The sequence below is a fragment of the Sphaerodactylus townsendi genome, linkage group LG14 (genome assembly GCF_021028975.2).
Source record: "Sphaerodactylus townsendi isolate TG3544 linkage group LG14, MPM_Stown_v2.3, whole genome shotgun sequence".
Lineage (NCBI taxonomy): Eukaryota > Metazoa > Chordata > Lepidosauria > Squamata > Sphaerodactylidae > Sphaerodactylus > Sphaerodactylus townsendi.
The window spans coordinates 36268609-36289749 of NC_059438.1; the positions used below are offsets into that span (position 1 = coordinate 36268609).

General features: G+C 41.4%; 1 protein-coding gene and 2 pseudogenes across 1 annotated transcript in view; all 3 read right to left on the reverse strand.

Moving 5' to 3' along the window:
- The window catches only part of LOC125443375 (protocadherin gamma-C5-like), a 373248-nt gene that overhangs the window by 335936 nt on the left and 16171 nt on the right, over window positions 1–21141 (reverse strand). The gene's annotated exons all lie outside the window — the stretch shown is intronic.
- Window positions 6452–9062, reverse strand: LOC125443379 (annotated as a pseudogene).
- On the reverse strand, window positions 19907–21011 carry LOC125443722 (annotated as a pseudogene).

Below are 21141 nucleotides of genomic sequence, written 5' to 3' on the forward strand. Positions count from 1 at the left end.
TATAAGCCGAGGGTGGAAAATGCAGCAACTTAGTTAGTTTAGTTTATTGGATTTGGATACTGCCCCCCCCCCCCCCCCAGGGCTCAAGGCATGAACAATAGACTGGGGCTGCTGGCTTGGGCTCCTCTCTTGTACAGAGGTCTCTTGGCTGGCGGGGGAAGAGGGGAAGATCTCCGCTCTTCCCCAGCCAGCTGGGCAGCCTCCGTGGAAACGAGGGGTCCCCAATGCGACGAGGATCCAAGATGGCGATCGGGCTGAAGGTCTGTTAACAAACTCTTTGTTATTATTGCTATTTCTCCTCTCTTCAGTCCCTCGCTGCAAGAAACTGCACCCGAGATAATAGTGGAACTGTGACTCCCTACGAGAGACTAAAAAGGGAAATAATAACAGTCAGGGAAAAGCTGAACCGAAAGAACGCTGGAGTTACATGCTAGCCCGGAGACGGCTTTACTCATCAAACTTTAATCTCTGTGTTTTGACGACTTCACCACCTTTTGTGTATACGGTAACTCAATTGCAATAAAAATGAGATTCTCCCACTTAGAATGTACACACTTTCCATAAACTTACACTTGCTTCTAACTTAGAAACTTGATGCCCTCACTGCATCAGCTGAATTAAAGTCACAAAGATTCTAGTACAATGGCAACCCTAACAATTCATAATGAAAGTAAAGACAACCTACAAATTATGCCCTGTAAAGATTATGAAGAAATTAATGGTTTCAATGTATCTTATCTAACAACAATTAAAACAAGCTATTAGCAAAAACACAGAATTAAAAAACAAACCCGTCTTATTTTACAGAGACAAGTTCCACAGTGTAAGTACAAGGTCATAAGAGTTTAGATCAAACCTACTGATCAATAGGTACATAAAAAGCTGAATTTGCCTGTTTTTATGCCACAAAATCACAAACAGAGACATAATTGATTATTTTTACTATCTTGATTTCCCAAAACTTGAATTGATACTGCAATGCTCAGTTGTTCCAAAAATCCATTTGTTCTGCCTGTTACAGCATCCTGCATTCTAATGCCAACATCATAATGGTGAACTGCAATTTAAAGTGCTATGTAGAATTAAGGATTTGTATGTGTTGGAACGAGACCTTCTGACTCAATTTATGGTACATTGACAGGTGCAAAGGAATTCACACCATAATACATTCTAATACACTTATCATTCCTCAGTAGAAAAAAAATGATAACATTCAACTGTCAAGAGCCCGTAATAGATTACTTAAAAATCTTTATTTTAGTCTGTTTTACTTTGACACATTTTAGCAGTTTATAGTTCTATTATGGTGGACTTCTTTGTATTTCTACACTAGTTATTTCACAACATCATTAGATCACTAGAATCAATTAAAATATGCCCATAATTACCAAGGTATTAGGTATGCTCATGATTGAGAATCATCCTTACATGAGGAAGACCTCTCCAGAGATCAAGAATTATAACAAAAAATACATTCAAACAGCCCACATCCAATAATTTGATCTTGATGGAAAATAAAATAACCACAGAACTTACCTCATCCCCATTCTCCAGATCACTGTCCAAATTGTTTTCTCTCTTCAACATCACTGAAATATCAGGTTGGACATTGCAAAGGATATTTTCCACCATTGGGACAGTGGGCTGCAGGAACGCTAACTCGTTTCTCCTAGACTCAGAAGACAAGCAGACCTGGTAAGAATACGGCAAAGTCCCGTCCTCATAATTGGGAGGGAAAAGGGCACCAGTCTTAGCATCAGGAACAAAGCACTGAAGGAAGGTGGGGTTTCTTGACTGTCGCAGTTTCATCACAATCGTCACTGTTACTGTCACAAGAAACAGGAAGGACACCAAGGTCAAGGTCAGAACCAAATAAAACTGGAGATCAGACTGAGAGTCGGAGTCACTGGGTTGGGGGTCCATTTCTGGAAGGGCCTCCTGGAAGTTCTCAGCAAAAACAAGGTTCAGAGTCACCGTTGCTGAGAGAGGAGGCTGCCCGTTGTCCTTCACCATAATGACCAGCCTCTGCTTCACAGATTCTCTCTCCACTAATGCTCGGGCTGTTTTGATCTCTCCGGTGTGGGACCCAATGGTGAAAAGAGAGGGCTCCGTGGCCTGCAGCAGATGGAAAGAGAGCCAGGCATTATGTCCAGAGTCAGCATCCACAGCCACCACTTTAGTCACCAGATAACCTGATTCAGCCGACCGAGGCACCATCTCAAACAAAGATGAGCTTTCCGTTCCTTGGGAAGGATAGAGGATCTGGGGAGTGTTATCATTCCTGTCAAGGATAGACACTCTCACTGTGGTGCTGCTATTGAGGGATGGGGAGCCTCCATCTTGGGCCTGCAAATTCTTGAATCTGAAACTTCCCGGAATTGCTGCGTAGTCCGTAAGGAGCTGGCTGTGCATAAATGGAAAAGCCTTGAGTCTCAGAAGCAATTAATAGAAAGAGTAGGGAGGAGAGAGGCAGGTCCCTCAATGTTGCTCTTGAGGATGGAGTACTTGATTTTTGCATTGCGACCCTCATCTGGGTCAGAGGCCTTGACACTGAAAATGGATGCTCCAGATGGGTTGTTCTCTAGTACATAGGCGGTATAGGAAGACTTCTCAAAAGCTGGGGGGTTGTCATTGATATCTGAGATTTGTAGCAAAATGGTTTTGTATGTAGACAGAGGAGGAATGCCCTTATCTGTGGCTGTGATTGTAATGTTATACTCTGGAACCTTTTCTCTATCAAGATAACTATCTGTGAGGAGCTTGAAATAATAATCTGAAGATGAAACTATCTGGAATGGCACTAGATCTCTCAGCTGGCAAGTGATTTCCCCATTCTCCCCGGAATCTGCGTCATGAACTTTGAGTAAAGCAATAACAGTTCCAGGCACGGAGTCTTCGGGAATTGGGGTGGATATGGAAGTAGGAACTAATTCTGGAGGGTTGTCATTCACATCTACAACCTCAATCTCCACTTTACAATGTGTCACTAAACCACCCCCATCACTTGCCTGTAATATCATCACATAACTTTGTTTTTCCTCATAATCAATCATCTCCTCGAGGGTAATTGTTCCATCATGGGGATCAAGGCTGAATTTCTGTTTGGCATTTTCCGGCATTTTGTAGAAAGAATAAATAATCTCAGCATTTGAGCCTTCGTCAATGTCAGATGCTTTAACTTGCAACACTGAAGTTCCTTTGGGTACATTCTCTTTCACGCTTACCTTATAAAACTCCTGGGTAAAAACAGGCGTATTATCGTTAATGTCAAGAACAGTTACCAATATGTTGGTGGTCCCAGTTTTTGGTGGCTCCCCCCCATCCAGAGCTGTAAGGACCAAGTGGAAAGCATGTTCTTTTTCCCGGTCCAGTTGTTTCAGCAATATTAAGTCCGCATATTTATCACCATCTTCACTCTCTCTGACATCTAGTTTGAAATAAGGAGTTGAGCTCAACTGATAGGTCTGGAGGGAGTTCATCCCAATGTCTTCATCTTCAGCATTTCCAAGAGAAAACCGAGCTCCTGGCAAATTCGATTCACTCACTTTGAGTCGGATATTATCATCTTGGAAATGGGGGGCGTTGTCATTGATATCTTTGATAAAAACTTGAATGTGAATCACGTTCAAAGGATTATGTACAACAGCTTCTAATTTGAGGACACAAGAGGGTGATTTTGCACATATTTCTTCCCGGTCTATCCTGCCATTCACGTATAGGATGCCATTTTGTTCATTGAGAGTTAAATATGGCTTTTCTGAAGAGATCCCAAGCTTGCGTTTTGATAGCTCTTTAGCATCCAAACCCAAATCTTTGGCAAGATTTCCCACAAAAAATCCCTTTTCTGTTTCCTCCAGAACTGAATACTGAACCTGCTCAGACTTCACTGGACAGAACAAAGACAAGAATATGAAAAGAAACAGTGCCTTCATCTGGTTCTCTCTTGCATGTTTCACCACTCTCATTCTCAAAGCTGCCTTTCCAGTCTCTAGTGTCTGCAAGCATTTCATCCCTTTTTCAATAAGATATTTGAAATGTAGTTCTTATTACCTGATGATTCTTGAGGCATGAATAGGATGTCAGTTTTGGAGGAGCTGTTAGAATGCAGCAGTCTCCTTCATCTCTCTTCTCCTGTATAAGAGATGGGAAATATTGCAGGAGCTTCAACTGCTGAGACAATATTATTCCCATTCTTATCCAACAGCGACACTTTCAGTTCAGTGGAAGAACAGCACGTGCCTGTTTTTTCATCTGGGTCTTTGTAGCATGTATTCCTTCCAGCGGGCAAGTTTTCAAGATGCCAATTCATGCATGTATAGACTTATTTTTCCCTGCACATTTTCATTCTATTTTAGAACACTTCACCGGCATATGGGTTGCAGTGCACAGAGTAGAAAAGCTGAAGTTTTTATAAATCTTTCTAATGAATGGTATTTCTATTGGGAATACTTATGCTGTCACCCAGAGAGATTCTGCAAACCTTAAAAAGCAGACTTCTAGAACAGGAATACCATATCTTGTTGGGCCAAGCAAATAAATCATGCTCACCCCTTTCTGTCGGAATAGTACCAGAACAGGGGCACATAGCCAAATATCTTGAACTATTAACTGAACCCCAACAGAGATGGATTATTACAAGGGCCAGATGCAATACTTTTCCATTGGCCATTACAAAGGGTCGCTACCTATCTATCCCTCTCCAGGATCGGGTCTGTCCACACTGTAAAAACCAAGTGGAGACTCCTGCTCACATTATACTTGACTGTCCGAGATATGTGGGTATTAGGAATTTCTCTCCTGGGCGGGTCTTAGACAAATCTGAAAGAGACTTTGACAACTCTGTTATGGAGCTTTTGTTAAATAACACAGAGGCCATGCTCTTGGAAAAAGTAGCAACATTTCTTTTACAAGTGACAGAATTTTCTAAGTAACGTCCAATGCTAGATACAGTTTATCTGTCTGTGTTTTGAATGTACTTTTGATTTGTACTTCAGAAATGTCTGTAATGCTCTGGAGCCTATTTTAATATGCCTAATAGAGGTTGTTGTATTGTATAGGCATACAATTGGAATACTTATTTTATTTATTTAAGACATTTCTATGCTGCATTTCCACCCAAATAGAGTCCCCAAGGCAGTAAGCATCAAAATATTAAAACTTTTCAACATTAAAACATTTATATATAAAATGTATATACAATGTATATACAATATACAATGTATATACAAAAATGTATATACAAAGTTTATAGAAAAATATAGAAAATGATTCAATAAGTACATATAAACATAGATAAAACCAAAACCAGGGAGCAATGCCACTACCAGTTATGGGGCATAACTGGTAGAAGAAAATAACTTAGGTAGATAAATGAAACTCTCTGGGGGGGAGGGCAAAAGTTTTGGCGCCACAACCAAAAAGGCCCTTTCTCAGGCTGCCACCTGTTTAGACTCAGATGACAAGGACAGTTGAAGCAGGACCTCCAAAGACGATAGTGAATATATTATGTCAGCAGAGAAAATTAAAATTAATTTTAGGTTTTGCTTTCCCACTCAATGTATAACCTATCACCATATTTCATAAAATAAGTTCCAATTTTATTTGTCTGGTTGTATGTTTAAATGTTTGATCTGATTCAGGAGAACATAATTCCCATCTTACAATAATTTTTAAAGAATAGAAGCGCACACATGCAAAAATGCACACAGAGCAAGAAGCCAAATACATGAAAGAATGGGAATTACAGTCCAATCCAAAAGGGGGGCTGGTAGAGTGGTAACTGGGAACAGTGCCACGGTAGAGCCCTGTGCCTCCTCCAAAGGGGTTTCACACAGCATGGGGAGGGGAAAAAACAGAGAACCCCCCGAGCCACACCTTTTGCTGGCATAAATTGGCTGCCAGCGTAGAGGGCTCCACATCTGAACATACCCTCGGAATGTCCCCCTCCCCAATGTCGGTGCAGGCAGTTCCCTTCCAACATAGTTCATCTGAAGCCTAAGATATAATACACAACAAACAAAAGAAATAAATTTAAGCATGTGTAGACAATATTAAGAGCTGGTGTGAGTAAGCAAAGAGTTTGGTTGAATCTTGCCTTTGTAAAGAATTTGGTTGAATCTTGAATATTTTAAGGATGAAGAGAGGATTGAAAAGTTTTGCATACGTGTAGTTGTTAGGAAGTCATTTCTCCAACAAAATTGCTATGCAGGTAACATCATACATATACAAAATTGTGTCTTACCTGAAAATTGCCAGTTATGAAAACAGATATGCATTATAAAAGAATGAGTTTTCAGTGATTTAGTTTTAGTTTCCAAAGCAAAATAAAAGAACAACAAAGTGCTCTAAGAACAGAAATAATGGGATACCTAAATGCTCTACAGAAGAACTGACAGAATGATCCCATTGGAAATCCCAGCCAAGTACAAATAATATAACAAAATTGCATTTATCAACTTACCTCAATGATTTGGTCTTCCTTGTTAACATTTAAATCTTCAAAAATTAGAATAGGGTCTTTTGTGTCACCTGTTCCTTGACTGTTGAAGTGGTTTTTCCTAGAGTCTGTGGTGAGAGAAACTTCTTGGCCAAGAATTTTAAGCCCTCACTAAAGCTCAATCCCCACAAGCTGTGAGGCAGGAAGCCCACAGAAGTTCAGCCACTCAGCAGCACATAAGTGAGAACTTCTCCATTTGTGAAGTCTGAGTGCCAGCAACACGAGGAGGAAAGCGAAAAACAAGCAGGAGACAAAAGCCACAGCAACCACCAGGTAGAAGGTGAGGTCCGACTGGGGGTCTTCAGGAGCTGAGATGCTGCTAATATCAGAGAGGCTTCCAGGGATGCTGTCAGCCAGCACCACAGTGACAGAGATGGAGGCAGAGAGAGGGGGCTGCCCATTGTCCTTCACTAAAACTACCAGGCTTTGCTTGAGAGCATCCTTGTCCAGCAGAACCGGGCTGTCCTGATCTCCCCTGTGTGGAGTCCTATGGTGAACAGCCCTGGCTCTGTGGCCTTCAGTAGCTGATAGGAGAGCCAGGCATTCTGGGCGGAGTCTGCATCCACCGCCACCACTTTAGTGACCAGATAGCCAGGCTCAGAGGAGCGAGGGGCCAGCTCTACTCCAGTGGAGACATAGAGTAGGGCCTAGAAGGAATTTTTAAGATCTATGAGGAATTGCATAAAATTTCTGATCCAAAATTAAGAGAGTCACTGAGATATTGGAGCTGAGTGGTGGGGAGCCTCCATCTTGGGCTTTAACCCAGAAACTGATCTCCCGCACCTCTTCATAATCAAAAGGGCTCAATGCATAGACGACACCAGTTTCCGAATTAATGGAGAGGTACGATGAGAGAAGGGACTGATCATGTCTTTCCATGATAGAATATGTTATTCTGGAATTCTCTTCCCAGTCAGGATCATCTGCTCTCAAGGAAAAGATGGAGGCCCCTCTCATATTGTTCTCCAGGAGATAAGATGTATAGGCAGATTCTGCAAAGACGGGAGGATTATCATTTGTGTCTACAAGGCTTAGTCTGATCACAGTGGCTGTAGAAAGTGGAGGAATCCCATGGTCAGTAACTGTGAGAGTGATGCTGTAGGATGCCACTTTCTCTCTATCCAAGACATTGTCTGTCACCAAACTGTAAAAGTTATCCATGGATTTTTTTAGCCGAAAAGGGAGGCCTGGCTCTATTGAGCATGTGACCTCCCCATTGATTCCGGAATCACTATCTTGCACATTGAGAATGGCAACAACAGTTCCGATTGGTGAGTTCTCAAGTATCTCATTGATGAGATAGGTTGTCTCTAATTCAGGTGCATGGTCATTCAAGTCTGCAATGGAAATCACAACTTTCGATCTGTCACTCATGCCTCCCCCATCTTTGGCTTGTACCTCAAATTCATATATGGGAGAATCCTCATAATCAAGTTTCCCTCCAAGAGTTATTTCACCAGTGGTAGAGTTAAGAAGAAATGTTTGGGAAAACCTGTTTGTAATTTTATGGAATAAATATCTTATCTCCCCATAAATTCCTTCATCCAGATCGACTGCTTTTACTGTAACGAGTGTGGACCCTTTAGGAATATTCTCTGAGACAGTGGCTTCATAAACAGGTTGGGTGAAAACTGGAGCATTGTCATTGGTATCTAGAACTATAACGTGGATTTGAGCTGTGCCGGATCTCAGTGGATCTCCCCCATCACAAGCTGTGAGGATTAGATCATGAACTGATTTCTCTTCCCTATCCAGAATCTTATCTAACACTAATGCAGAACGTCTAATGCCATTTTCATCTTTTTGGACTTGCAAAGAAAAATGGCTACTGTCCGTGAGTTGGTAACTCTGTACTGAATTTATACCCAGGTCTGGATCTTCAGCTTGAGGAAGGTCAAAACGAGACCCCAATGGAGACGCCTCACTGATTTCAATCTCCTGTTCTCTTGGATGGAATTGAGGATCATTATCATTTAAATCTGTTATTTCCACTTCTATTCCATAAATCTTTAATTTCCTCTCCATAATAACCTGGAGATTTAAGGTGCACTTCTCTGCCTGTCCACAGATTGCCTCTCTGTCTATCCTCTCTGAAATTTGTAAAATGCCACTGTTGAGATTCAAAGAAAAATACTGAATGGTACCTGTCCTGGTAACAATCCGGAGTCCATGTTCAGAAAGATGCTTTCCATCCATTCCTAGATCCTTTGCTATATTCCCCACAAAGGAGCCTTTCTGCATCTCTTCAGGAATGGAATAGTGGATCTGCTCAGCAGCTGCCTTCCACACAAACAACATGATTAAATATTGTAGGATTCCTTTGTTCACACTGCTCCATTGCCTCTGCATTTCTCCCATCCCCTTGCAGCAAGGTAAGGGATTCTTGTTCTTCTGGTTCTGACTTGAAGGAAAGGAGGTCCCTCTGGGTTATTTGTAAAATAAATCTTGTGTTTGTTTCATTCGCCGTAACGTCAGTCCAGGTCTGCTATTTTACTTTCGTGTCTTCAATTGCAGTGCTTGGTTAGCTGGATGTTTTGGAAATAAAATTCCCTTCTTGGTGAACAGTGACACCAAGAGTCCCAAATGGAAACTACATATGTGAAATATAGAATAATTTTCAATGAAACAATCCTGCTTTTACTTTTTAAAAAAAGGACGTTCAAAGCCCCAGCAGTACAAGTTCAGGGCAGATTTGCCTTATATTAGTAATGAAAATAATCTGACTAATCCTTTGAGTAGATTAGAAATGGATCTGCATGAGAATATGTGAAATTATCTTATGGTCCCAATTAGAAGTTACCTGTCTGCCATCCCAAGAATGTACAATATTGGAATATTACCCTCACAAGAACACATGATACTGGACTATTAACTGAGCATATATACCTGCTATCCTGAAATGTAGGATAGATTATGAGTAGGAATTTCAAGCACATCCAACTGTTTCCTGATTTGCTGATGTAGTCCCTGTTATCAGGCTTTAGAACACAAGAACTTAAGATCAGTTGTGCTAGATCAGACTAATGGTCTGCCACATCTAGCATCACATTTCATGAAGTGGCCAAGTAGATTATCTATGAAAGTCTTATAGAGTTTTGTTGAATTTCAAAATCTCTGAAGCGTGTTGGTGAATCAGCCAGCATTGGACATTTGTGCACATTTGTGAAGACTGTGGTCCATGCATGCAAGAATATACTTTTGTTGGAAATTATATAAATATGTTTATGGTGATCAGGGTTTTCTTTCTGCTATTTTTTCATAGCGGTGCAATATTTAAAGTTAGTATGAGAATGGAAACTTTGTTTAACTTTCTTTGCACATGAACCAGATATGAAAGAAATATGTATATTTCATGTGTTGTTGTCAAATGAATTAACAAAAACAGAACAGTAATTAATAAAGGAAGATATAAAAAACAGAAGTGGGGGAATACAAAAACACTGCAGGAAAAAACAGTGAAAAATACAAACAAGCATGGAACTACAGCCTGCTGAGGAATCCATCTTTCCATAAGGAAAGCAGCGAATGCTGTCCCATTGAGTCAAATGGGCACTGCCCCACCAAGCACAGCTGCCTGTCCCCTCCTGCCTGATACTTCACTTACCACCTGCCGCAGGAGTGGCAAAGGGCAGCTGTACAGTCCCAGCCTTGTCTTTGTGGAACTCAGCATAGAAATCTCTCCCTAGCAAGCAGTGGTGTATTTACCTAGGGAACATGGGGTACCCTATGTCCCCAGGTGCCTCCCAGTGGAGGGCGCAAAAATTTCAGGTTCGTTTGTGTGTTTTTTGTATTTTGTAGTGTTTTTTCAGTTTTTGGCCAGCAGGGGGCGCAGTTTTTAGGCTAGCAGCACCAGGATTTCAGGGATTTTTCAGGAGAACCCCCTGATGACACTGCCCAAGTTAGGTGAGGTTTGGTTCAAGGGGTCAAAAGTTATGGACTCCCAAATGGGGTGCCCCATCCCCCATTGTTTCCAATGGGAGCTAATAGGAGATGGGGCTACACCTTTGAGGGTCCGTAACTTTGGACCCCCTGAACCAAACTTCAACAAACCTGGGTGGTATCATCAGGAGGGTCTTCTAAACCCTGAAATTTTGGTGCTGCTAGCTTAACAATTGCATCCTTGACAGCAGGCACCCCCCAAATTTCCCCAGATTCTCCTTTTAAATCCACCCGCTTTGGCATGGACAGAAAGGGAGAATTTGTGGTCCCCAGTTTAAACATTTAAAGTGATGCTGTTTCAGGGTGGGGGAGAATCCACCCCAAAACAGCATCACTTTCAGTGTTGTTTAACTGGGGACCCCAGGTTCTCCCTTTAAGGTGGATTTAAAAGAAGAATCTGGGCTCCCTAGTTTAAACACCATTGAAAGTGATGCTGTTTAAGGGTGGATTCCACTGGAGGTGTTCTGGGAGAGATGATATTGACATTTGTTTGGTAAATATTTGGCTGTAGGTGATTTGTGAGAGATTTACATGCTTAATACCCACTTGCACTGGCTTAGAGCTGTTTCTCAGGCTAACAACCTACCTCATAGGGTTGGTGTGAGGACAAAATTAGGAAAGAGAGTTGATGGGGAGAGAGCCATGTATGTTTTGCTGGGGGTGGGAGGTGTTTTGTGAGCTGGTGCAAAAAATCATTGTTTGGTCGTGGTGGGGGAGGGTGGCCGCCCATACTGGGGGGGGCGCCAAACTCAGGTTTTGTCCCCGGGCACCAGTTTGCCTAGATACGCCTCTGCTAGCAAGTGTCACATGCACACCATTTTCTTCTCAGAAAGGCAGAGAGGAGAAGGAACTCCTCAGGGGGAGACAACTCTCAGCCATGCAGCAACAGTGGAGGAGGAGGAGTCCAGGGGAAGCTAAGGAAAAAATGATAGTGGGTTTTTGGTAATTGGTGCATGTCTGACTAATATTTAAAACATCAAGTAAAACAAAACAAGTACAGACTAATTAAATTGTATTCCAGTGTGAGCTTTTATGAGACAGCATGCATCTGAAGAAGTGAGGTCTGACTCACAAAAACTTAACCTGAAATGACACTTGGCTAATCTTAAAGGTGCCATTTGACCTCTGTTTTGCTTTGCTATGATATTGATGCCCTTCTGAACATTTTATCTGCTAGTGGAAGAAATTAAAATCATAAAATACACACAAATAATGTCTATCTATATTCTGACACATTGGCCCTTTCTGCACGGTGGCAGAAATGCAGCTCCACCAGCATAAATTATGCCAGTGGAGGCTTGAGGACTGCTCACACAGCAGCGTGCGTTTCCACTGCCACACTGGAGAGGCGGCTCGGCATGGAGCCGCCTCCGGTCCATCGCCTCCGCTGACCTGCTCATCCAGCGTCGCTCTGGAGGGCTGCAGGGACCTGCCCACGCTGCCCTCCGACCTCCATGGGTTGGAGGGCAGCATGGGTGGGTCTCTGCAGCACTCCAGAGCAACACAGGACAGGCAGGTCAGTGGAGGCAATGGGAAAAGCGGCGGCCTCCTGCTGGTGCGGTTCGCACCGCGCCGGCAGGAAGATGCCGCTTTTAAAAAACCTTGCTGGGTGAGTGAGGTTTAAAGCAGTGGCTTCACACCGCTCTGGGGCGGCCAGGATGGCGCTGCTGCAAACGCTTTCCCAGGGACGGCGTTTTTGCCATCCCTGGGGCACTCTATTCCACCCGTGCGGAAAGGGCCTCAGTAAGTTTGAAGTCAGATCCACTCCCTGACTGAAATTCCCTCAGAGTAGATATTTAACACACACAGTTAAAGGACTTGATGTTAACTCGAAGGAATCCAAATCCAAAAGCTCACAAAACTTTTTATCTCAGAGAGATAACTCTTCCCTCTTGGAGTCAGATGACTGCTCCACCAATCATAGCACAGTGTACCCAATCAGAATACTTTCCAATTCTTAGGACATTTCCCCCACTGTTGTGACAGCTACTTGTTCCACTGACTGACTTACACTTTTAAACTTCTATTTTACTGTGCACTCCATTACACGCTCTCTTCCTTCTTGCTTGCCTAACGGCACCTATGCATCTTAGGTCTTTTCAGCATGGGTCAGATTCTCTGGTTTGTTTTCATCCACATGTCAGAAATCCTTTGCATGAGATGATACCCCATCTTCCCCAACCCCACATGCCATATCCCCGCATCTCCAGCAAGATTTGTGCCTTCTTTTTAATACGTACTTTGCATATAAGTGTAATCTTTCAAAATCTTTTAATTAGTATCCTGACTTTTGCAAAACTATGAAATAGGTGTACAAACTTACCAACTGACTTTTTAATACGTACTTTGTATATCAGTATAATCTTTCAAAATCTTTTAATTAGAATTCTAATACTTTTGCAAAACTATGAAATGGGGGTACAAACTTACAAACTTACCAACAAAATATCAAATATGTAGATGCCAAAGCAGTCACTAATTTAATTATGTTATGCAAGACTCAGAAACATATAGGGTGGATGAGTATCCTGAACTTTATCATTACAATACATGATGAGCACTGGCCATTTCTCTCTAAATCTATCAGAGGTATATTACCCAGGTCTTCAGACTTTGCATAATATGTCAATTTTAACATTAAAAACATTCCACATCTCTCTCTCACACGCACACATTGTATGTGTGCAAATTCCACTGCTGCTAAACAAACTTTAGTTGTTACTAATAAATGAAGGAAAATCTCCACGTCTAATTCTGCCACCTTCCCTTAAGCACACCTAAAAATCTTTCTTTATAATTCATATATAATAAATAACCTGTCATATTATAAATCTTATAATATAGATGAAAAACTTTTAATCCGTGGGCAACTCCAAAATAAAATCAGCTGTATTGGCCTTACATTTCCAAGTCACATCTAAAAAACTAGAATCAATATATTGTAAGTGATATGATGTAAGGAACCGCCGAAATCAAATTCTGATAAAGTGTTCCATCACATTCATTAATATTAGCCTTGACCAAACATTTCTCCAAATCTCCAAATTGGACTGCCTAGGTCTTCTCCCCATAGCTGCTGCCATTTTTTCAGACATCAAATGCCCATCTCTAAAAAGCTCCTGTAAAATAATCAACTTGCATTCCTTCCAAAATGACACACTCTCAAAGCAGTAGAGTCCAATAACGACCATAAAAATACAAAAAGTGATGTTATAAAAAAGAGATGGTAAAAAGAGACTTAAAACTGTTTCCAAATAGTGATATTGTCTGTACCTAAGATAACTTGTGGTACTCTGAGACTTTTAAGGAAACAACAACTGGTGTCCTTTTACCGCTGGTGCTATAGAGAGTGTCTTAACCTACTGCATCTGTGTATGGTTCTCCAGTTGCACAGTGGCAGATAGGAAGGCGCTCCAAAGGGTGATCACTACTGCTCAGAGGATTATCGGCTGCCCTCTCCCCTTCTTGGAAGAACTCTATAATTCCCGAAGCCTAAAAAAAGCCCAAAATATTCTGAGAGACCCGTCTCATCCAGCACACTCTCTGTTCCCTATTTTCGAACAGGCTAGGGTCTTCTTGCTTTTTCTAAACAAAGGTTGCATCTCATGTATTCCTCTACAGTGCCATCTTTAAAGACTGCTATTCTGAATAATAAAGAACCATCAGCTGAACGTGGTGGGTTGATTTGAGTGCATTTCTCTCATTGAATTGGTGGACAGCGACACCCAGAGTCTCATCCAAAATTGCAGGTTTGTTTTGTTTTCAAGAGGAAATCATTCACGTCTGTGGTTATTAGAGTCTTTCTTTTCTCACAAAATCTGTCCAAAGCTTCTCCGAAACTTCTCAAAGTCTACAGATTCAGAATCTGGTTACAAATGGGCCTGAGGGATCCACAGTTTCCTGGGTAGAGCCTATGTATATTCTAGTTTCCTCCCCTTTAAATCTGTTAATCCACTTTCTGTTACTTATGAAAAGCTTTGTATTTGATGTACACTATATTTTGGATTGGGGGGACTGATCAATATATGCATATAAATAAGAGGGTAAAGGTAAAGCAGTTGCACTTAAGTAAAAAGGTAGCTAAGAAAGCACCAGGTCATTACTGGCCCGTGGAACAATGTCACATCGTGATGTTTACTTAGGCAGACTCTGTTTATGGGGGTGTTTTGCCATTGCCTTCCCAGTCATTTCCATTTTACCTCAACCAACTGGGTACTCAGTTTACCAACCTCGGAAGGATGGAATGCTGAGTCAACCATGAGCCAGCTACCTGAACCACTTCCACTGGGATCAAACTCAGGGTGTGTAGAGCAGAGCTCTAGAATTGCAGTACTCAAGGGAGCTACCACTCTTAAGCCATGGAGGCTCTTATGCATGTAAGTAGTAAAAGAGATTTATGTAAATAAACCTATGTAATGGAACAAAGACAACTGAGTGTTCATCCAGATATTAGCATTTGGATTCTCTGAGACTCCCCAGTTGCCCTGCACATTTCTCTCACTTGCCCTAATATCCTTTTCCTGGGTAATGCCCTTGGGGGGGTCAACAGTAGGCCTTGAAACTTGAAATGTTCATATGTGAGAGCTTAAAAGTGCAATGTCTTTTTTTATTTTACAGTCAGCGACAACAGCACAAGATCAAGGTACCAAAAGTGCAGTGAGGGGGAGCAACTTTAACTAAAGGTCCCTTCCGCGACCAAGCAGGGTCAATGTGTTTTCAAACCACTTTCACAACTGTTTGTAAGTGGATTTTATTATTCTGCACAGCTTCAAAGAGCCGGAGTTAAAGAAAGTGCATTATTCTGCATGTATGAACGAGCCTTCGCTTGAAACTGGAATAACTCAATATAATAACATCCAGCTCTGCCTCATTTACTTATATAACATGCTTTATGCTTTTGCTTGGGGTCTTTATTCATATATACTACTACCTAAAAAAAAATGCAACAGACATTTAGTTGTCTTTTGTTTCCAGGCAATCCAGTGAACAATGGCTTGCTTTGTTTCCTTTCAGATCTCCATTAAGTTCTAGATTTGCTTTTTAAACAATGAAATCTAGGCAACCAGAGAGACAGTTAGTATATATTTCTCAGGTGACACTGACCCCACAAACCTCTTTGGAGGAAAGCAAAGGCCTTCTAGTGATAGGGGACTGGAGCAGCCAAGTGGGCAGGGACTGGTGGAGAGAACGCACTGCAAAGTTCCACCTCCTTCAATTTTATTTCCTGTTAAAGTACAACAGTGACGTGAAACATGAAATGTGAAATATAAAATGCCACTATACATTAATTCTTAATTGAAGGACAGAAAATAGTTAATCTCCATCCTAGAATTTTGTGGGTTCCATTTATTACAAAACAATTGAAATACAATGTTAAAGATTGTATTAAGGCTAAATGGCATGTTTAAATACTCAAATACTCCAAAACTTTGGCCAAGGCCAAGGCATACATATTCTCTACATCCACTCATTTGATGTGATCATTTCTTTGCTAATGGCATAATCTCAAGCACATACCTGATAAAACACTTGGGCAAAATTGCTTCAATAAATAAATGCTCTTAGGATCACTTTAAACCAGAATTGCTGCAAAGAATACAAAAAGGAACTGCTGCTATATTGGTGCCTATCTGTCTGGCTTGAATGGGTTTAGATGGCAAAAAAGCCCCTCCATCAAGACATTCTGAAGATAAGGTTACAAACCCTTCTGAACCATGCCGGGATAGAACTAAAAGGTGTCTCATGGAGCATCTCAGGGCTTAGGTCACCATCTTAAGTCTTACCAGGCTCAGCCATTCCCCTGCATCAGCTTAACACTGTGTCATAACTCAGCTGATGTAAAATTTGGTAGCAGCAGCGGTTGGTCATAGTTAAACCATGGCTAAGTCAACATCTTCCCCATATTGCCCCAGAGGCCCTCTGCTCCTCGGAGGATGACCTACTGTGATCCCTGGCCCAAAATTATCAGGCTGGCCTCGACGAGGGTAGGGCTCTTTTCGTGCCTCTATCTCTACCTACAGGAACAAGCCCCAGGGAGATCAGGGTCTTAAGGGATCTTACAGAGTTTCTGCAGGGCCTGCAAGATTCTGACCTGTTCCAATTGCTGCCAGCCTAGCAAATATATCTACCAGTCATCTGGCCTCGCAAAGAGGGGAGGGGGGGTAGCCAGACGCCATCCACATTTTAAATGGGTTCTGTTTCTAGGTAACTGATATTTAAATTATGTTTTTAATGCATGTTTTTAACCTTGTTGTGAACTCGGATTTCAGGAGGGCTGTATATAAAAATTAATAATAATAATAACAACAACAACCCCAAGTGTTCTTCCAGTTGCAGTGCAATTCCCATTTCACTAAAACCTCAGGCATATATCTGAAAGATTCCATAGAGGTTCGCCAGTGAAAACATCAAATGCCTTTCACACCACACTTCCAAGACCTGGGGAGCTTTTATGGTACCAACTGAATCTACAGCCACCTCACCACCCTCCAAAGTGCTATATAAGCCCAATCGAAGCACTATATACCAACCCATAGTACAGAAGACACGTTCCTACACAGGGCTATCAGCTATGTGGCCTAATCTCAGGGCCCTTAAGGTCAAAATTGCACTGTTTCCCACAAGTCCTGGAAGTATTGGCTTTTCCAGTGAGTCTTGTCTTGTCATGTTGAAGGCTCAATGTTGATTGGAGCTGCAGCAGTACAGGTAGATGCAACCCCAGCACGCCACCCCTGCTCTGCTTTCTTGATGTTTAATTTTGCTGAATTGTTTTAGCCATATTTTTTTGTTCCTGTCTTCTCATCGTGGGCCTCTGATAAATCAGGGTGCCCAAATTGGCACTCTCGCATTGTGTCCCCTATGGTACCTCTTTTGTTTGGAATCAGGGCAACATTTATTGTGTCAAGGGCATGGGTTGTAACTTTTAGTTTTGGTTCTCATGCCTTTTGTTTCTGCACTGACCCTTACAGTTTGTCCCAGTTAGAAATGAGAGCTTCAGCTTTCGAAATGGTGGCTACATGTTGAAAAAAAGATCTTTCCTTTGGCTTCTTGGGAGGTCTCTACAACACTCATCACCCAGAGATTTACTATCGCTAAAGCTCCATTACCGATCAAGAATATCAATTTCTCCTGAGCAAAGCAAAGCTCTTGATCTCCAATATTCTTGGGATTATCCCTCAGAAAGCTAGCCCTGCTATATACCTGAACCAACTTGTTAATTACAATTGCAGATGGGTCATGACTAGAGCAAGGTGTAACCCTTTCCGGCCAGTACATCTTCACAGTCACTTCTCTAGTATTCCACAAAAAATGAGCATTGCTGTCGTTTCTAACTCATACAACTGATTCACTTTCTCATATTCTGCTTCACTGTTCAAAAATACAACAACATCAGAACTGATTGGAGAACTGTATTACCAACAGGATTTATGCTCCTTTCTGATAAGATAAAAATGGCTAAGCTTCTAAATAACTCTAATGTTTAAATTCCTGGAAGGTTAAGCATATTTTTACTCTGTGTACTGCAAGTTAAGTGCTAATAATGATCTTCCTATTGTATTTGGAATTCTGACACACCGGTTTTATGCCTAATAAAGGTTCTTTGGATTTGGGTGCCCAAAATTCTTGATATGGTGGGGACTTTGGAGTTCTGAAATAGAGTCATGGGTACTCACCACAAAATGGCTTTCGTGGGAGCAGGATCAATCACAAAACGCTTCTAAGCCAAACATTAACCCATCAGGCAGGCAGCTGTTTCTGAATGGGTACTTATGCACAAACCAAAGTGAATATCTCCCATGGTCAACCTTTTGCTGTAGGGAAGAGATACTGTGGGCAAGAAGAGGGCATCGGGGAATGTATGCATGAGCACCATGGTATCCATAGGTGCCATGAATGAATGCATGAATTTTTTTACCATAGGCTAGTGGTGGCTAAACTTCTGGCACTCCAGATGTTATGGACTACAATTCCATCAGCCCCTGCCAGCATACCATAGGCCAGCAGTAGAACTTTCTTCGCTTGACTACTCCTGTCAATCTACATTTGTGATCATTGGTCTCCTGTGGTCATCCTACTACTGTAACAAGATATAATTAATCCTTAAAAATATTTATGAGATATAAAATACATTTGACTTATTAAAACTGTTACACAAATTAACATAGGCTAAAAAAAGAGTTACCAGGAGCCAAACTATTTCTACATTGTTCAAAAAATCCAGGATTTGTTTATCCAGTACTTTACTCACCCTCATCTGCACTTCTTGCTTAAAATCATCCAAGCAGATTGCCCATATACCTTTTCCTCCCAAGAAAGATGAATATCATCATAAGTATACCAATGTAGTAATATATCTACAATTCTTGCATATGGATATTTTGTGATGAATAGAACTGTACTTACTAGGTTTTTTTACAAGAAGACTTGCAATTCCAAATGCATTTCTTTATCACATTATGATCTTTAAAAACGTCTCATCACATTATGATCTTTAAAACAAAACTTTATCACATTATGATCTTTAAAACAAAAAAGGATTGAACAATAGTCAGAACCTTCCCTTCAGAATGGCCATTTTGCCCAAAGTTTTAAATTTTCCAGAAGTATCAAACCATTTCCCATGCTTCACTAATGGTTAAAAATTCTCTTCCATCAGTCTAACCCTAACCCTATCCACATTATCTACAATCAAGAATCCTTCAGATCTTAACCAGGATTCTGTCATGTTTCCAGTCCAAGTTCTTATAAAAAAAATTCTGAATCAATAATTACAATTTATTCGATTAATCTTACAGTCCTAGATCATACTAAATTAATTTAATAGTCTGACCAAATTAGCAAATATATAATTTGGGGTTACCCAATGTTAAAACATCATCTGCATAAAGAATGTTTTGTTGATTAAATTCCCTACCCCAATATTCTGAATATCCTTCTCAATTTAACTGCCAAAACCTTTGTATGCAGATTAAACAACAACAATGGACATGCCTTCCTTACTTCTCCACAGAGTATTTGTGAATGGGCATTAACTAATATTGCAGTGGCTGGAGGACTAAAACATTAGAATAATTTATTTCCTTGAAATGATCTTTGAAACCAGATCTGTTTAAAGATGCCATCAGATAACTGTATTCACTCCTTTCAAAATCCTTCTCTTTATCAGTGAAGTAGAATGCCATTAGTAAATAAATGTTATAGTAAATAAATGTTCAGACTCCAGCAATAGCCACAATCAAAAAAGGGAGACTATGATGACTCTATGTAAAACTCCTGAATCAAATGCCAATCATTTAAGAAGGCTTATATAGGTACAGTATCTCTGTTTTATGAACAAGGACAAAGACCCAATTGGAATGTTAAAATAAATAGAGTTGACATGCCTACCTGACTTATTGCGGCTTCATCACCAATGACGGCTGAATCACCTGTGATTAACAAAGGATCCGGTTGATCGAAGCCTGCCATGTGTCAACAGAGTATTTTCTTGTGAAGCCTAATTGGAAAGAGAATCTGACTTTTCCGAGAACCCGAAGTTAATGAAAGCTCGTGACAGTAGGAGCGAAGAAATGCTCGGACTCCATCGATCCCCACAAACTGTGAGACAGGAACACCGGTGAAAGTCACACTCCCAGAATCACACAACTGAGAATGCCTCCATCTGCGAAGTCTGAGAGCCAGCAGTACAAGGAGGAAGGCGAAAAACAAGCAGGAGACAAAAGCCACAGCAACCACCAGGTAGAAGGTGAGGTCTGATTGGGGGTCTTCAGGAGCTGAGATGCTGCTCAGATCTGTGATGACATCAGGGATGCTGTCAGCTAGCACCACTGTGACTGTGACTGAGGCAGACAGAGGTGGCTGCCCATTGTCCTTCACTAAAACCACCAGGCTTTGCTTGAGAGCATCCTTGTCCACAAAGAAACGGGCTGTCCTGATCTCTCCAGTGTGGAGTCCTATGGTGAACAGCCCAGGCTCTGTGGCCTTCACTAACTGATAGGAGAGCCAGGCATTCTGGCCAGAGTCTGCATCCACTGCCACCACTTTAGTGACCAGATAGCCAGGCTCAGAGGAGCGAGGGGCCAGCTCTACTCCAGTGGAGTCATCAGTGGGAGCCGAACGGTACAAGCAAGATTTGGGGAGAGTTGTCATTTGATCTAAAATTCAAGAGAATCACTGGAGACATTGGAGCTGAGGGCGGGAGCCTCCATCTTGAGCCTCCTTGACCTGGAAATTAATTTCTGAATTCGCTCATAATCAAAGGAGTTTAAGGCATAAACAACCCCAGTTTCGAATTAATAGACAAGTATGAGGAAAGAATGGAATTCCTAGGTCCTTTTCAATGACTTCAATAAGTTATTCAGAATTCTCACAATCCGGATCATTTGCTGTTAAAGAAAAAATCGAGGCTCCTCTTGGATTATTCTCCAGGAGATAAGACACGAGGATGATTCTAAAATACAGGAGCATTGTCATTTCTGTTCAGAATCTGTAGTGATATGTGTGCATTTGTGTTTTACGCCCCATTATCAGCAGCAGTAATGACAACATTATAGTTTCCTACTTTCCCCAGTCTCATGCTATCATATGTCACTAAACTATAAAAGTGGTCCAATTACCTCTTCCAATTGAAAGGCAGTTCATTTGGGATGAGCACGCGGACTCACCATTGACTCCTGAATCTCTATCTTGCACATTTAAGAGAGCGA